The sequence below is a fragment of the Loxodonta africana genome, chromosome 2, assembly GCF_030014295.1.
Source record: "Loxodonta africana isolate mLoxAfr1 chromosome 2, mLoxAfr1.hap2, whole genome shotgun sequence".
Classification (NCBI taxonomy): domain Eukaryota; kingdom Metazoa; phylum Chordata; class Mammalia; order Proboscidea; family Elephantidae; genus Loxodonta; species Loxodonta africana.
The window spans coordinates 197,490,545-197,508,210 of record NC_087343.1 but is presented as its reverse complement, the minus strand read 5'-3'; the positions used below and the strand labels follow the sequence as shown (position 1 = coordinate 197,508,210).

The 17,666-nt window shown below is 46.2% G+C and overlaps 1 long non-coding RNA gene across 6 annotated transcripts; it reads left to right on the top strand.

The window, feature by feature from the left end:
* Positions 1-1,179: 1,179 nt before the first annotated feature.
* On the top strand, positions 1,180-14,398 carry LOC135230382 (uncharacterized). Of its 6 annotated transcripts, XR_010321034.1 has the most exons (4): positions 1,194-4,281; positions 4,507-4,718; positions 8,772-11,716; positions 12,382-14,398. It is a non-coding gene; the product is annotated as an uncharacterized LOC135230382 (long non-coding RNA). The 6 variants fall into 6 exon arrangements; XR_010321033.1 differs by having other exon boundaries at positions 1,180-4,281; positions 4,507-4,700; positions 8,772-14,398; XR_010321032.1 differs by having other exon boundaries at positions 1,180-4,281; positions 4,507-4,734; positions 8,772-14,398.
* The last annotated feature ends 3,268 nt before the right edge of the window (positions 14,399-17,666 follow it).

The window sequence follows — 17,666 nt, the reverse complement described above, 5'->3', positions numbered from 1 at the left end:
CCCAGGTGAGAAGGTGTTCAGGAGGATGCACTGGGCAGTGGAGAGGAGGAGGGGCTGAGGAAGGAGACACTGCTAGCTGGTCAGGAGATTGCAGCATGGTCCTGGTGGGAGAAGATACAGACCTGAAAGAGTGGACATTTACAGGGGAGGAATGACCACCACCTCTGGGACAGAGTCTGGAGGTAGGTGACAGGTCAGCCACCACCTCTGAAGTGTCACCTCTACTTGTAGGAGGCACATTCTAAGATGCCTGTAGACCAGGGCTTGCATACTGGTACCCATAGGTTTTTGTTTATCTGCACAGTCTTGACTCATATAGTGTTTTTTTTTTTCCCATTAATTACCCACTTAAAAAATAAGGACATTTTAAATAAAAATCCAGATTTCCTGTTTCTATTTAAAAATGAGAAAATCTGGCAGTGCTAGGCCTCACTTCTGTGTGGTGACAATTGACTAAAACTAAAATGGCTGCTTTCTGCAGACCGAGTACATACTCTGCTTTTCACCACAGTCTCCGCCACTCCCTTTTTTTTTTTAAAGTGCTTTAGGTGAAAGTTTACAGCTCAAGTTAATTTCTTATACAAAAATTTTATACACATATTGTTATGTGACTCTAGTTGCAATCCCTAAAATGTGACAGCAGACTCCCCCTTTCTACCCCTGGTTTCTCGTGTCCCTCCAGCGAGCTTCTGTCCTTTCCTGCCTTCTCTTCTTGCCTCCAGACAGGAGCCGCTCATTTGGTCTCATGTATCTGCTTGAACTAAGAAGCACGCTCTTCTTGAGTATTATTTTATGTTTTATAGTCCAGTCTAATCTTTGTCTGAAGAGTTGGCTTCAGTGGGTTTTAGTTCTGGGTTAACAGAGCATTCGGGGGTCATGGCTTCAGGGATTCCTCTAGTCTCAGTCAGACCATTAAGTCCAGTCTTTTTACGAGAATTTGAGTTCTGCACCACACCGTCAGGGACTCTCTGTTGTGTTCACTGTCAGGGCTGGCACTGGTGGTAGCCAGGCACCATCTAGTTCTTTTGTTCTCAGGCTGATTCGTCACTCCCTATTGTACTCCTCCCGCCTTATTCACTGAAGCTACTTGCTTGGCCCACATGGACACTTAGTTTGTAACACCTGATGTAGACAAACTGGAGCATATCTGAACCAAACCCTAGTGGCATAGTGGTTAAGTGCTACGGCTGCTAAACAAAGGGTCGGCAGTTCGAATCCGCCAGGCGCTCCTTGGAAACTCTATGGGGCAGTTCTACTCTGTCCTGTAGGGTCGCTATGAGTCGGAATCGACTCGATGGCACTGGGTTTGGAGCATGTCTGGAGCCCTGGTGGTGCAGCGTTAAGAGCTCTGCTGCTAACCAAAAGGTCAACAAAAGGTCAGCAATTCGAATCCACCAACTGCTCCTTGGAAACCCTATGATGCAGTTCTGCTCTGTCCCATACGGTCGCTATGAGTTGAAATTGACTTGACAGCAATGGGTTTGGTTTTTTGGTTTGGAGCATTGTCATGGATTGAATTGTGTCCCCCCGCAAAATATGTGTCAAATTGGTTAGGCCATGATTCCCAGTATTGTGTGGTTGTCCTCCATTTTGTGGTTGTAATTTTATGTTGAGAGGATTAGGTTGGGAATTTGACACCACCCCTTACTCAGGTCACCTCCCTGATCCAAGGTAAACGGAGTTTCCCTGGGGTGTGGCCTATGCCACCTTTTATCTCTCAAGAGATAAAAGGAAAGGGAAGCAAGCAGAGAGTTGGGTACCTCATACCATCAAGACAGCAGCACCAGGAGCAGAGCGCATCCTTTGAACACGGGGTCCCTGCGCCTGAGAAGCTCCTCAACCAGGGGAAGATTGAGGACAAGGACCTTCCTCCAGAGCCTACAGAGTGAGAAAGCCCTCCCCTGGAGCTGACACCCTGAATTTGGACATGTAACCTACTAGAATGTGAGAAAATAAATTTCTCTTTGTTAAAGCCATCAGCTTGTGGTATTTTTGTTATAGCAGCAGTAGATGACTGACACAAGCATGTCCTGAGGAGGGGCTAGACTAGTTAATGATTTGAAACCATGTCATATGGAGACCAGCTGAAGGAAGAGAGGATATTTATTCTCTGAAAGGCAAGATCATGGCCTTCTCATTTCCAAAGGGCTAAGATGGGGGAGGGGCCAGCTGTGATCTGTGAAGCCCCAGGAAAAAACAAAGTGGTAGAACAACAGGGAAGCAGATTTCAGCTCACCTAAGGGAGACTTTTAAACATCAGGACTGTTTCAAGATGTAACAGGAAATGTCAGGAAGTGGCGAAGCCCTGGCATGGAGATGGGGTGCAGTGTTTACGCCGAGCCTGGGCAATAGCTTCACGATGACCATTCAGAAGCAATCCAGGCATTGTGTGGGCAGCTGAACTGGTTGCCCTTCATGGTTCCTCCAGCCCTCCAGGAATGGGTTCTGTGCCCACAGACTGGACACTGGGGTGAAGAAGGAAGGGCTAAAAAATATCTCCTACACTGCTGGCCTGAGGCCCGAAAGACTGCTGTTGCTGCCCCCGGTACAAATGGGTAACTTGGGATGAAAATGGATTGTCGGGAGGGGCAAGATAGTATTTTTCTCAAGGGGCGGTGTAAAAAGCAAGGGCTTTGGGCCAGACCTGGAGTCCCTGTATTGGTGCAAACGGTTAATGTGCTCCGTTGCTAACAGAAAGGTTGGAGGTTTGAATCTACCCAGAGGTACCTTGGAGGAAAGACTTAGCAATCTACTGGGAGAAAAAAAATCAGTCACTGAAAAGCCCTGTGGAGCAGTTTTCTGACACGCATGGGGTTGCCATGAGTCAGAATCTAGTTGAGGGTAACTGGTTTTGGGTCAGACCAGTCAGGTCTTTTAGCCTTTTCAAGCCTCTGTGTCTTCCTCAGGAAAGGATCTTTCCCACAGTGTTATTAGGAGGATTTAGATGAACACACCTGAGAAACTCCCTGCCCACTGGTTGGTTGGTAGAAGAAGCTGGGCAAAGGTGAGAACCCCTGAGAGGTCTTACCACTCCAGAAGGCCTAGGTTCTGGTCCTGCCTGTGTGACCAGAAGTCCAACGTCCCCATTTCCCAACAATGAGATGCAGAGGCCATGCCAAACGATCTCAAGGGGCTCTGATGCCATATGGTGCCCTGGCAGGAGCCTGGCATTTAGAGTGTGGGGTGGCACCAGGAAGCAGCTGACGGTGAGGTCTGGGCCGGGAGGAGGTCAGCACTGCCCTGAGGACTTGGGGACAGGGAGAAGTGAAAGAACAAGCCTGAGACTGACAGGGTGGAGGCCTGTGCAGTGGCTGTGGGAGGGCTCCTGAAGGCAGCTGCTGTTGTGTACTTTAGGAGAGGAAGCAGGGTGAGACTTTTGTCTCTTGAATTGTGAAAATGTTTTACATTCAAGAAGTAAAGTTAAACCAAGTAAGAGCAAAAAGCACACTCAAAATCAAATACAAATAGAACAAAAATGAACCTAATTATATTTTTTATTAGTAACATGCCCACACACTTAAGTGATTTTGCATCCAAGTACTCTGTCTTTACACCCTTAATTTTCTAAGGAAAAAAAGAACTGTTCAGAAACCCTGACTTTTGCTTAGTAGGTTTGTTGTGAAAGTGGCTTTGGTGGTGTATTTTTGAAACCAGTATGTGTTTATATTGTAGGTCGAGACCTGTGCTTTCTTGTAATTTTAAAGAAGGCTTTTATTTGCACAAACTCTCTGGGACGGCTTACAGCAAGCAAACGTTTTAATAAGTATGTTGTTACTGTTAGTTAAGAAGCTCTGATGTTGCAACGGTTGAAGAGCTTGGCTGTTAACTGAAAGGTCACCGGTTTGAACCCACCAGCCCTTCCGAGGAGGAGAGATGTGGTGGCATGCTTCTGTAAAGAATACAGCCTTGGAAACCCTGTGGGGCAGTTCTGCTCTGTCCTTAGGGTCAGAAACAACTTGGAATCAACTTGATAGCAGTGGGTTTGGTTTGTTTTTTTTTGTTGTTATTGTTAGTTGTCAAGTCAGTTCTGGTGTGATCTTAACGGAAGCAGATCACCAGGTCTTTCTTCAGCGGTACTGCTCAGTGGGTTGGAACTGCTAACCTTTAGATTAGCAGTCGAGCACAAACCATTTGTGCCACCCATTGTTGCCGGGTGCTGTGGAGTCGATTCCAATGGATAGCAGCCCTATTGGACGTAGTAGAATTGCCCCATAGGGTTTCCTAGGTTATAATCTTTTTGGGAGCAGATCTCCAGGTCTTTTTTTATCCACAAAGTGCCTGGTAGGTTAGCAGCTGAGTGTTTAACCATTGTGCCACCATGGCTCCTTTAATAAGTATGTATGCACTTGGAGCTGAGTCAGGCTGTGAAAACAGCCCCCACTCGTGTCGGCTGAGTAGGCAGCACTCCCTGCCAGACAGTCTTTGCTGCAGATCTTGTTATAGCATGTTTATTACAAACTACAAATTTTCTATCATCAAACATTGGTTCCTTCTACTTCCCTCCAGGTTTATCTGGAAGATATACCTGCATTTATGGAGTCTGTGTCTTTCCCATGATTCAGAGTTATGGGGCCGTGGAAATGGCAGAGTTTGCATAATCAAGACGGATGAAGTTCGAGTCCTGGTGGTTGCCCCTAAATATTGCACAGATGTCTTAACTGGGGACAGTCGTGACTGGATCACGTGGAGACAATCAAAAGGTAGCTCTTCAGATGGAGGTGAGGATGGAATCAGGTATGAGAAGAGGCGGCCCCAACATGTGCTGGGTTATAAGACACCTGGGGGGAGGGCACGGAGCCTAGGGAGGGACACCTGTCAGTGGCAGCTAGGATGAGCAGGGCAGGGACTCTCCATGATGTCTCAGTTCTTCACCTTGATAATCATGCAAAAAACCCCAAACCAGTTGCCATCACATCAGCTTCAACTCTGGTGACCCCATGTGTGTCAGAGAAGAACTGTGCTCCATAAGTTTTCCAGTGGCTGACTTTTTGAAAATCGATTGCCAGGCCTTTCTTCTGAGGTGTCCTGGGTGGACTCAAACCTCCAATGTTTTGGTTAGTAGGTAAGCGTTTAAACATTTATGCTATAAGGAAGGCTCATCGCCTTGTGTGGATGAAGACCCTGAAGGCCGAGCTGTTCAGTGAGCAGCTGAGGGGACTCTGAAAGCCAGGGTAGGGCTGTGCAGGTGCCCCCAGGTCAGCCTGATACCAAATCTTGTGTTCTGTCCCCTGCTGGTTATCAGAGGATTAGCACATACAGGTCTTGCTCTCCAGACCTTTCTGGAGAAGCAGCAGGGTCACCGTGAGTCATAATCAACTCAACAGCAACAGGTTTGGTTTTTGTTTGATTCTTTGCCAGCTCTCAGCACCCGCCTGGGAAGGGTGGAACTGAGAGGTCACCTGGATAACAGGCAGCCTCCCAGGCACACCCACCATGGACTCTCCACCTCCATCTCACAGCTCCAAAGCCCGCAGTGGCATCTTTTTTTTTTTTTTTTTAATGTAATTTTTCTTGTGCTTTAAGAGAAAGTTTACAAATCAAGTCAGTCTCTCTCACAAAAACCCATATACACCTTGCTACACACTCCCAATTACTCTCCCCCTAATAAGACAGCCCGCTCTCTCCCTCCACTATCTCTTTTCATGTCCATTTCGCCAGCTTCTAACCCCCTCCACCCTCTCATCTCCCCTCCAGGCAGGAGATGCCAACATAGTCTCAAGTGTCCACCTCATCCAAGAAGCTCACTCCTCACCAGCACCCCTCTCCAACCCATTGGCCAGTCCAATCTATGTCTGAAGAGTTGGCTTCGGGAAAGGTTCCTGTGCTGGGCCAACAGAAGGTCTGGGGGCCATGACCACCAGGGTCCTTCTAGTATCAGTCAGACCATTAAGTCTGTTCTTGTGAGAATTTGGGGTCTGCATTCCACTGCTCTCCTGCTCCCTCAGGGGTTCTCTGTTGTGTTCCCTGTCGGGGCAGTTATCGGTTGTGGCCGGGCACCATCTAGTTCTTCTGATCTCAGGATGATGGAGTCTCTGGTTCATGTGGCCCTTTCTGTCCCTTAGGCTCATAATCGCCTTGTGTCCTTGGTATTCTTTATTCTCCTTTGATCCAGGTGGGTGGAGACCAATTGATGCATCTTAGATGGCTGCTTGCTAGCATTTAAGACCCCAGATGCCACTCTTCAAAGAGGGATGCAGAATGTTTTCTTAATAGCTTTTATTAGCCAGTTGACTTAGATGTCCCCTGAAACCATGGTCTCCAGACCCCTGCCCCTACTATGCTGGCCTTTAAAGCATTCAGTTTATTCAGGAAACTTCTTTGCTTTTGATTTAGTCCAATTGTGCTGACCTCCCCTGTATTGTGTGCTGTCTTCCCCTTCACCTAAAGTAGCTCTTATCTACTATCTAATTAGTGAATGCCACTCTCCCACCCTCCTTCCCTCCGCCCTCTCGTAACCACGAAAGAATGTGTTCTTCTTAGTTTACACTATTTCTCAAGATCTTATAATAGTGGTTTTATACAATGTTTGTCCTTTTGCAACTGACTAATTTCACTCAGCCTAATGCCTCCCAGGTTCCTCCATGTTATGAAATGTTTCACAGATTCCTCACCATTCTTTATCGGTGCGTAGTATTCCATTGTGTGAATACACCATAATTTATTTATCCATTTATCCGTTGATGGGTACCTTGGTTGCTTCCATCTTTTTGCTATTGTAAACAGCTGCAGTGGCATATTTGAGCAGTTAGATGACAGAGCAGACACCGGGGCAGTCCAGGGTAGCATGTGGTGTATGCATGGTTCACAAGTGGGTGACAGAAGGCTCCAGTTGAGAGCCTTATCATGTTAGCTCAGCAGCGGCAACTCTACACCAGGATGTGGAGAAACAACCACTCTTCCAGCCAGGTTAGCAAACCCTTGCGATGGCATTTGAACCTCATTCGTGTGAGATATGTTGGTTTTAAAGGCTCTCTTTTACTTAGTGCTTAGATGGAAACCCTGGTGGCGTAGTGGTTAAGTGCTACTAATCAAAAAGGTCGGCAGTTCAAATCTGCCAGGCGCTCCTTGGAAACTCTACTGGGCAGTTCTACTCTGTCCTACAGGGTCACTATGAGTTGGAATTGACTTGACAGCAGTGGGTTTTTGGGTTTTCTGCCTTTTTTTTTTTAACTAGATAGATAGCTGCTGTCAAGTTGACTCTGATTCATGGTGACCTTAATGTATACCAGAAAGGAATGTTGCCCAGTCCTGTGTCATCCTCACAATTGCCTGCATGTTTGAGTCCATCATTGCAGTTATTGTGCCAATCCATCTCACTGAGGGCCTCCCTTTCCCTCACTGGCCCTCTACTTCACCAAACATGATGTCCTCCTCTAACGATTGATCCCTTCTGATAACATGTCCAAAGCAAGCAAGTTGGACAATGTTCTGTTGTGATCCATAAAATTTCCCGCAGCTACTACATCAGCCTGAGACCAGAACTACATGGTGCCCGGCCACAACCAATGACTGCCCTGACAGGAAACACAACAGAGAACCCCTGAGGGAGCAGGAGAGCAGTGGGATGCAGACCTCAAATTCTCATAAAAAGACCAGACTTAATGGTCTGACTGAGACTAGAAGGACCCCCGGGGTCATGGTCCCCAGACCATCTGTTAGCCCAAGATAAGAACCATTCCCAAAGTCAACTCTTCAGACAGGGATCGGACTAGACTGTGGGATAGAAAGTGATACTGGTGAAGAGTGAGCTTCTTGGATCAAGTAGACACATGAGACTATGTTGGCATCTCTCGTCTGGAGGGGAGATGAGAGGGCAGAGGGGCTCAGAAGCTGGCCAAATGGACACGAAAAGAGAGAGTGGAGGGAAGAAGTGTGCTGTCTCATTAGGGGAGAGCAATTAGGAGTATATAGCAAAGTGTATATAAATTTTTTTATGAGAGACTGACTAGATTTGTAAACTTTCACTTAAAGCACAATAAAAAAAATTCTATTGGCTCATTTTTGGAAGCAGATCCCCAGGCCTTTCTTCCTAGTCTGTCTTAGTCTGGAAGGTTCTCTGAAACCTGTCCACCATGGGTGACCTTGCTGGTATTTGAAATACCGGTGGCATAGCTTCCAGCATCACAACAACACGCAAGCCACTACAGCACTACAAATTGACAGATGGGTGGTAGATTTAGTGCTTACCATTGCTATTTGGAGATTAAGGTCTAAGGTGCACCAGAACCAAGCCATGGTATTTTCAGTCGCCTCATATGCATGTGAAAGCTGGACAATGAATAAGTGAGACTGAAGAATTGACGCCTTGAATTATGGTGTTGGTGATGAATATTGAATATACCCTGAACTGCCAGAAGAATGAACAAATCCATCTTGGAAGAAGTATAGCCAGAATGCTTCTTAGAAGCAAGGATGTTGAGACTTTGTCTCACGTACTTTGGGCATGTTAGTAGGAGGGACCAGTCCCTGGGCAAGGACATCATACTTGGTAAAGTAGAGGGTCAGTGAAAAAGAGGAAGACTATCAACAAGATGGATTGACACAGTGACTGGAACAATAGGCTCAAGCATACCAACGATTGTGAGGATGGTGCAGGACTGGGCAGTGTTTCGTTCTGTTGTACATAGGGTCACTGTGAGTTGGAACCGACTCAGTGGCACCTAACAACAGCAACACTTGCCGATCAGTAAGCCAAACACTTTACAGGTATAATGGGGACAAGATTTCTGAATTGTGTCATTGTGATTTTTTTTTCCTTTTCATTCCCTTAGATGTTACCTCCTACCAAAGGCTTGCTTTGCCCTGGTGTTACTGCTAGAATGCAAAGCGTTTACTCCAGACAAGAACTGAGCGCCAACTGTGTTGAAAGAGAGGAGGATTTTGAAAATCTCTTTAGTTCTTTATTACTTTGTTTTACTACTTTATCTACTACTGCATGGAATCTGAAAACAATCTTGTAAAAAACTGAGCCATGAGTGCCAGAAAATATTCGAATTATATTGGATATTGTATAACTGGGATTACATTCCAGTCACATGGATAGTTTTAAGGGGATCAGTTTCCAGAACCTCAGTTTCCAGAATCTCAACTTCCATGTGTTTTTCCTAAGTTAGTCAGCCTCTGAGGTGACAGTTTCTCGTCTCCCACATGAAGCCCACCCCTGATCTCTCTATGGAGTTGCTCCAGGTGTGGAGGGGGAACCGGCTGTAATGATTACTCAGCGGCTTCACGGCGCTTCCTCACTTTTGCTGTCTTGCACACACTTCTTTTAAGGGGAAAGTGTGGAACTTCAGCCTGTGGGGAAGTTCTGAAGGCAGATACGTGGGAGGTGGAGTATAGTTGACTGCTTTACCTTTCTTCCTCCCCTTTTGTCTAAGAACATATCATTCACACGGGAGCTCCCCCAGGAGCAGAGCTGAGAGCACAGGTGGGTGCATCCTCGGCTCAGAGGACAAGCCCTCAAACAGCCAAAGTAGTAGAGGTTGGCGATGGAGCTGGCACGTTTGCTGGGATTACCAGCATGTTCAAGACACATTGGCTGAAACTTTCTCTGTCTCTATATCTCCAGTCCAGACCAGTTGCCATCAAGTCAGTTCTGACTCATGGCGACCCCATGTGTGTCGGAGTAGAACTGTGTTCTGTACAGTTTTCAGTGGCTGACTTTTCAGACGTAGATTGCCAGGCCTTTCTTCTGAGTGCCTCTGGGTGGACTCAAATCTCCAATCATTCAGTTAGCAGCCAAGCATGTTAACTGTTTGTACCATCCAGGGACATCATATAAATATATATAATTAAATATTAAAATTGATAATTAAGTTAAATGTTATATATATATTTAAATTTTATTGTGGTAGAATATATATAAAAAAACATTCGCCATTTTAACCATTTTTGTGTGTACAATTCATTGACACTAATTATGCTCACCATCTTGTGCAAACATTACCACTATGTTTCCAATTTTTTTCATTACCCTTAATAGAAAGTGGTAATATTTTTATGAGATTTCTTTCAGATTCTGCATGTTATTCAAGAAAGAAGTCAGACCCGTTTTATTAAATCATACCATGGAGCGTTTATTCTGATTACAATCTTCACCTTATTTCATCTTATGAAATGATTAATATTTTCTATCTTATACTATGAAAAATAATGTGCTAGCCCCAAGCCCCAGATAAATTAGCAGGACGAGTTTTAGCAGGCTGCATTTCCAATAAAAATTTGCTTTCTGTTTAAGAATTATTTGTCACAATTTATAATATATTTATGTTGTTTAGATCAATTGTATAATATTTATATTAGCTCAATCCAGAAGAAATGCTTAACACTTAAGAACTTTATGGTCCTGAGGAAAAAAAATAAATTTTAAAATTTCAATTTACTTACCTTTTTTTGGTTGTGGCTAACTGTGGTACCATAGTCAATAAAAGACTTTAAAGCATAAGAAATGTTACCTTTGGCAAAGATACGCGGAGGAAGTAGGATGGACACGTGAGTTTAAGGAGAAAAGGATAAAATGTAAAATTTCCTAATGTTGAAGAAGAGGTTGTTCATGGATTTAAAAAAAATTGATGATAGTGGATAAAAAATTGTTTCAACATTTAGTTTTCATTGGATACATCTAAGAGACTGATGTAAAAATTTTTTTCATTTTAAACATCATTATTTACAATACCTGGGCAAGCACATCCCCTGCAACAATTTAAAAATACAGTAAAAATTAAAAGCCTGCAAGAGGGCTCACGTAGTTTTTTAAAACTTTGTTTAGCAGCTACAAAGGTGTATCAGTCAGAATCATCTAGGCTATTCTGCAATAACAAACAATCCAAAGTTTAAGTGCCTTATAACAGCAAAGGTTCCTTTTTCACTCACACTTCTCATCTGTTGTGGATCGAGGTGGCACTCTCAGTTGACAAGGGAAGTGACACATATTTTGCTCATGCTCCTGCCAGAGCAAAACACGCACGATTTCCCTTTACAACTCATTGGCCAGAAAGGATCACATGGCCCACCCCACCACAAGGGGGCAGGAAGTGTACTTCCCACTGTGTGTCTGGGTGTGGTGCAATGAATTACTTAATGTGGTCCTTCTAGCTATGGTCTTTGTGACTCACACACGATGATTGAGTGTGACTATGCAGATAAGGTATGTGGAACCTGTGAGGTTGGGACTATGTGTCAACTTGGCTAGGCCATGATTCCCAGTATTGTATGGTTGTCCTCCATTTTGTGATCTGATGTATTATCTTAATCATCCTCCATTTTTTTTTATTTTATGTGTGGTAAATCCAAATCCCTATATGTTAATGAGGCAAGATTAGTGTGGGGTATATCTCAAGTCACAGCCTTGCAGGAGGGCGTGACTCAAGTCCCACCCTTACTCAGGTTATGCCCTTCCCTGGGGTGTGACCTGCATCCAAGGTATATATGTGGTTGCCCTGGTGGGGCTGTCTCTCTCTCTCTCTGCACCTGGATGCTGCCTGGTTCTTGGGACTTGAGCCAGCGGCCTGCCATCAGATCTGCCGATTCTGGGATTCACCAGCTTCCACAGCCCCATGGGCTAGCAGCCTATCATCTAACCTGATTCACCAGCTTCTGCAGCCAGCAGCTTGTGGTCTGACCTGTCGATTTGGGTTCATCAGCCTGGTGCCCACATGAGTCAGGAGAAGCCTGTGCCTGACCCGCTGATTTGGGACTTGCCAGCCTTCACAACCGTGTAAGCTATTCCCTTGGTACAGTTTGTGAGTTCTGTGAGACTTTGCAGTGAATTACAGAACCCAAAGATGAGAGGGTGAGTACAGAGGCGAGAGGGGAATAGTTGATGTTAGAGACGATGGAGTGGTACAGTATTTCGGAGAAGTTGAAACACTTCCTCCTCATAGGAATAGCTTTGTGCTGATCCTCATAAAAGAAATCATCCATTTACTGGGGCAGAGGGCTGGAGATCCTTGGTGAGCACCCCAGTGACTACCACAGTGAGCGCCTTGTTGGAAGACCAATGGGCCAGGACTTAAAAGTTTCTTCTGTGGTATAGAGAGATCCCTGAAAGGCTCCCCATGTGGGACAATGAAATCAATTTGGCCTTTTGTCTCTGGCTCCTAAAAATAACCCTTGGAATTTGCCAGCAACCAAAGTGTCTTTGTTTTTCTAAAACAGCTGGGTAGCATTTAAATGTGTGCAAATGAATTGGGAGTCCCTAGCACTTGGCAAAAGGCATCAGGAAGGGAGGGAGGCATGATGCAGTGAGGCACTGTTATGGGTTGTATTGTGTCCCCCAAAATGTGTTGTAAATCCTAACCATTTGGGAATGGGTTTTCTTTGTTATGTTAATAAGACAGGCTTAGTGTAGGGTATGTCTTAAATCAATCTCTTTTAATATAGAACAGATTAAACAAGCAATTGAGAGAGCAGAGATGGGGAAAGAAAGATACCAGGCCACAGGAAGATTGCCCAGGAGCAGAAGCTCAGAAGAGACAAGGACCTTTCCCCAGAGCCGACAGAGTAAGCCTACTACCCCTGGAGCTGGTGCTGAATTTGAACTTTTAGCCTCCTAAACTGTGAGAGAATAAACTTCTGTTTGTTAAAGCCACCCACTTGTGGTATTTCTGTTATAGCAGTACTAGATAACCCAGGCAGGCACCAATTATGACTATGCATTGTTGTAAGAGACCTTGAATACGGAAGCAGTGCGGCTTCCTGGATTGGCAAGACCATCCATGCAGGGGAGAGAGTGGCACGTCCCTGGGGATAGCGGAAGCCTCATGCTGGGACCTCTCCCAGACCTTGCATGATGCATCTCTTTGCTTGTATAAGGGGAAGGGGGAGAGCTTGCACTCGGGAAGAGGAAGAGGCAGGGGGTGATGACATTCCTCAATAAGACAATCCCTACAAAGGAAGAGACGGGGGCAGTGACACTCCTCAATAAGATGGTACCTACATAGTTAAACTTTAAGCCAAGGAAATGATCTTTACAGGGGTCTTTGATTTGATAAAGTCCTTAACTTGATAAAGTCCCTAACTTGATAAGATCTCTAACTTGGTAATTAAACCGTAAGCCAAGGAAATAGCATTCATAGGGGGGTCTTGTCCTGGCTTTTAAATGTTAATAGAGACAGATAGAGAAACAAAAAGGGTATAAAACCCTAATAAAACTACTATGGAGCACTCAGATTCTTTCCCTACCTGAGTAGCCTGCTTGAAGCTTCCTAGTCAAGTGTACTTTCACTACTAACCCTCTGCTAATAAACCTCTGCTCACTTGGCACTGTTTGTCTCAGTGTTTGAATTCTTTCCCACACCGAAGACAAGAACCAAGGCCAGTCTCTGGTAACACTTGTATCATCTCTGGTTATAATTAGTGGGTAATACACGGTTGCCGTTGAGTTGATTCTGACTCACAGCGACCCTATAGGACAGAATGAAACTGTCCTCTAGGGTTTGCAAGAAGTGGCAGGTGGATTCGAACTGCCAACTTTTTGGTTAGCAGCCAAGCTCTTAACCACTGTGCCAACACAGCTCCAAGTATAGGTAATAGTTTCTGTGAATTTTGTGATCTCGTCTAGAGAGTTAATGAACTCACAAGGGGCAGTGAGACTCTGACCTGGCTCGGGTGGCTAATTCAGAGGAAGGGTGCACAGGCAGACGATTTGTGAAGACTCAGCTCTGGGTGCCAAAGAAAAGCTGCACGGGCAGTCGATGAAGAAGGACAGTCCTTCTAGTTTGTGACCTAGCCCCAGGTGGCTAGAGAGAGGGGCTGGTCTGCAGTACAGGAAGTCGTGCAGACTCCTGAGCCTCCGGCTGGTACCCAGTGACCTGGCCCTAGATGGTTGGGGATGAAGTCTGGCCTAACTCTTAGTGATTAGGGTCAGAGAAGAAGTGCCACACGAAGAGGCTGGTGCTGAAGGCCATGGAGATGTGGGAAGGTGAAGCCTGGATCAATTTCCAGGTGGGAATTGGATTCATGCTGATTCTTGCCATGCAATTAGCAATAAAGGTGGGGTTTGCCCACCTTGCCCCTTGCTTGGTGCAGGTGGCACACCCAGGCAAGAAGAAGGGAATTTGGGGGAGTCCAGGATGTCCCCTCCTGTGCTGCACTTACCTGCCCCCCACCCCCACCACAAGGAGGAGGAAAAGAGAGGCAGAGAGATAGCAGGTAGGGCAGAGGCAAGTGTCCTGTTTGCTTCATTTTCAGCATGAAACCACGATGGGGGGAGTCCTAAGAACCTCGGGCCTCTACTGGTGTGTCTCCCTGAGTATGTGTGCCCAAGCCTTCCACGGCACGGTGCAAGAGCAACAGGCAGTAAGGACAGAGGGAAGGCAGGGCTCCTGGCTTCCCAGGACCCGGGCAAGAGGCATGCAGGGACACAGAAGTTCCCTCATGTCCCAGAGGAGAACATGGAATTGTCGAGGGGCCAGGGGAGGCCTGGCTGGGGCGGCGGGGGGGGGGGAGCTGGGACACAAGATGCATGGCCTTTGTGGTCACAGGCAAATTGCTGAAACCAAAGACTCCAGCAGTGGCCTAATGGCCAGATGGGACCAGTCACCCTGTAGTGGTCCTTTGTCCAAGGCCAGAAGGAACCAGACCTTCCTGCAGAGAGTGGTATGGACCCAAGGTCCTCCAGTGGATACCTGGCCCTTCACAGGGTCACCTAAGTACCACCGCACCACACACGCATACATGTTCAGATGGCATTTTGGAGAGGAGCGCAAAAAGTGGGCTACGACGCCATTTCCACAAGGAATGGGCCATGACGCCGTTTCTGCAAGGAGTGGGCTATGATGCCATTTCCATCGAATGATAGAACATTTATCTGCGACTGTCATTCAAAGAAACTGTTCAAATCATCCCCGATTCAAAGTTGACCTTTGAAAGGAACTCAGAAGAGACTGTTTAAACCAGGAGAGATTGAGACGCCAAGCTAAAGTACTGACACCCCCGCACCGCCCCGTGACTTGTGAAGATTCACTTGATTATACTTTCTTTGCACCTCTAAGCAGTGGCGTGAGCAAATCTCAGCCACTCCCCACGCGTGTGTCGCCTTGTTTAAAACTCAACACTCCTTGTGGTGGGTGCTAATGTTCTCCTTCTTGTGTTGTTAGTTGCCAGTGAGTTGATTCCGACTCACGACAGCCCCACGTACAACAGAATGAAGAGTTTTCTGGTCCTACGCATCTTGACGATCGTTGGCATGCTTGAGTCCATTGATGTGGTCACTGTGTTTTTTTGAGTGCCTTTTTTTTTTTTTCCAACCTAGCAGATCCTCCTCCAGTACTACACTGGACAACATTCCGTGATCCATAGTGTTTTCATTGGCTGATTTTTGGAGGTACATCACCAGGCCTTTCTTCCTAGCCTGTCTTAGTCTGGAAGCTCCACTAAAACCTGTCCGTTATGGGTAAACCTGTCCGTTATGGGTAAATACCAGTGGCATAGCTTGGAGCATCACAGTAACACACAACCCACCACAGTACAACAAACGGACAGATGAGTGGTGGCTCCCTTCTTTAAAAATGAGGAAAGCAGGCTTTCAAGGGGTTAAGTGAGTTTCCTGAGAACTAGGGTTATTTTCAGAGCCGGGGTTTGATCCCAGGACCTTCAGCTCCCCAGCCTGAGCGTCCCTCCTCTAGCCTGTCCAGGCTGGTCTCATAGATAGCCGAGGTGGCAGGCCAAACTGTTCATGAGGCTGGCAGCACAATCCAGAAAAGCAAGCTTTCCTCCAGTCGGGCTGGAAAACACTGCCGACAGATGCACTGTGACTATTGTGAGTATCGGAAGATTAGAGAGAAGTAAGCTTTGGGCAAAGCCATGATGAAGGGGGATATATTTCCAGTCAGGGGCCCTGGGGGTAAGAGTAGAGGGAGTCACAATGGCCTGGTGCTGTCTGCTCAGGCGGAAGACATCTAGCACAGCTAGGACAGACCTGCTCCTTGGTGCTCTGGGAACAGGCCCACACAGGACAGACAGCAGCAGGCCATGCACTGGCTTCATCAAATCATTTTTCATCAAGTCATTTGCCTGTGTCCTCCCTTGCCCTGGAGTCTGAAACTCACCCTCCATACCTCCGAGGTGGATGCAGTAGTTACAGTCACTCGTATAGAAGCGGGAAGGTAAGTGACTTGCCGAAGATTGGGATGCCTCCTCGTCCTTGCTCTCTAGACCACCAGACACTACCTGCTGTGAAAACCAGCTGCTGCAGACTTAACTCCAACTCCTGGTGACCCATATGTGTCAGCGCAGAACTGTGCTCCATAGGTTTTCAGGGGCTGATGGTTTGGAAGCAGATTGCCAGGCCTCTCGGTGAACTCGAACCAGCAACCTTTTGGTTAGCAGCAGAGCATGTTAACCGTTTGCACCACCCAGGGACTCTTCTCTGCTGTGATTGTGGACTAATTCACTGAGAGGGACTAGGGTTTCAAAAAGGACAATTGAAAGTTAGTCCCAGCCATGGCCCTGCTGGGAAATCAGTGTCTGCAGAAGCACCATTTTTATAGAAATTAGAGATTCCTTCGCCCATCCATATAAGGCCAGAGAACTTTTTTTTTTTTTTCTGATCCCTTTCCCTGTTATAAAACCCTTTGCGATCGAGTAGATTCCAACTCATAGCAATCCTATAGGACAGAGTAGAACTTCCCCATGGGGTTCTCAAGGGGTGGCTGGTGGATTCAAACTGACGACCCTTTGGTTAGTAGCTGAGCTTTTAACGACTGCACCATCAGGGCTCCCCTTTCCCTATAGCCATCCCATAAAATTTCTTTCCCTCCAACTTTTTAGTTTGAAACACTTCAACCAGTGGGTTTTTTTTAAAAAGAAAATAAATTGGCTGGAAGATACTCGTGTACTGACATTTTCTGGGGGAAAATTTTCTCATTACGGAGCTAAATATCCACCCCTCAATAAAGACGGACGTTGTGTTAGGTTTGGAGTCAACCAACATCTGTCATTATGGTGGGAATGGTATTGCAGGAACTTCTTTGGGAAGCAAATGAACAGAAATTCCTGTGACCACAAGGGGGCAGTAAAAGCTGGCAGATGAGTAAGGAGTTCCTGATCAAGGGAATGGGGAGGGAGTGCACTTGGCATTTTGCTGTTTCCCTTAGGGCAGCATGGGGACCCGTGGGCACCTTACTTTTGTTATGTCACTGTTATAGGAAGAAGTTTCCTCGTCTATTTTTTTTTTTTTTTTGAGGGGGCAGGAGTTAGTTATCAGGAAAGTGTATTAGGTAACTCCACAATATTGAATATACTGTGAACTGCCAAAAGAACAAACAAATCAGTCTTAAAAGAAATATAACCAGAATGCGCCTTAGAAGCGAGTATGGCAAGATCTTGACTCGCTAATTTTGGACAAATCATCAGGAAAGACCAATTGCTAGAAAAGGACATCATGTTTGGTAAAGCAGAGGGCCAACGAATACCAGGGAAACCCTCAGTGAGATGGATTGACGAAACAGCCACAAAAAGGGATGCAAACATACCAACGATTATGAAGATGGCACAGGACCAGGCAATGTTTTATTCTTTTATACATGGGGTTGCCAGAAGCTGGCGCCGACTCAACAGCACCTAATAACAACAACAACCCACCCCACCCCATTTCTTTCTCCATCCCAGGAGGGAGAGGCCTCGTGCCGAGCATGGGCCCTCCAAGGCCTGGGGAGGGTGGCCAG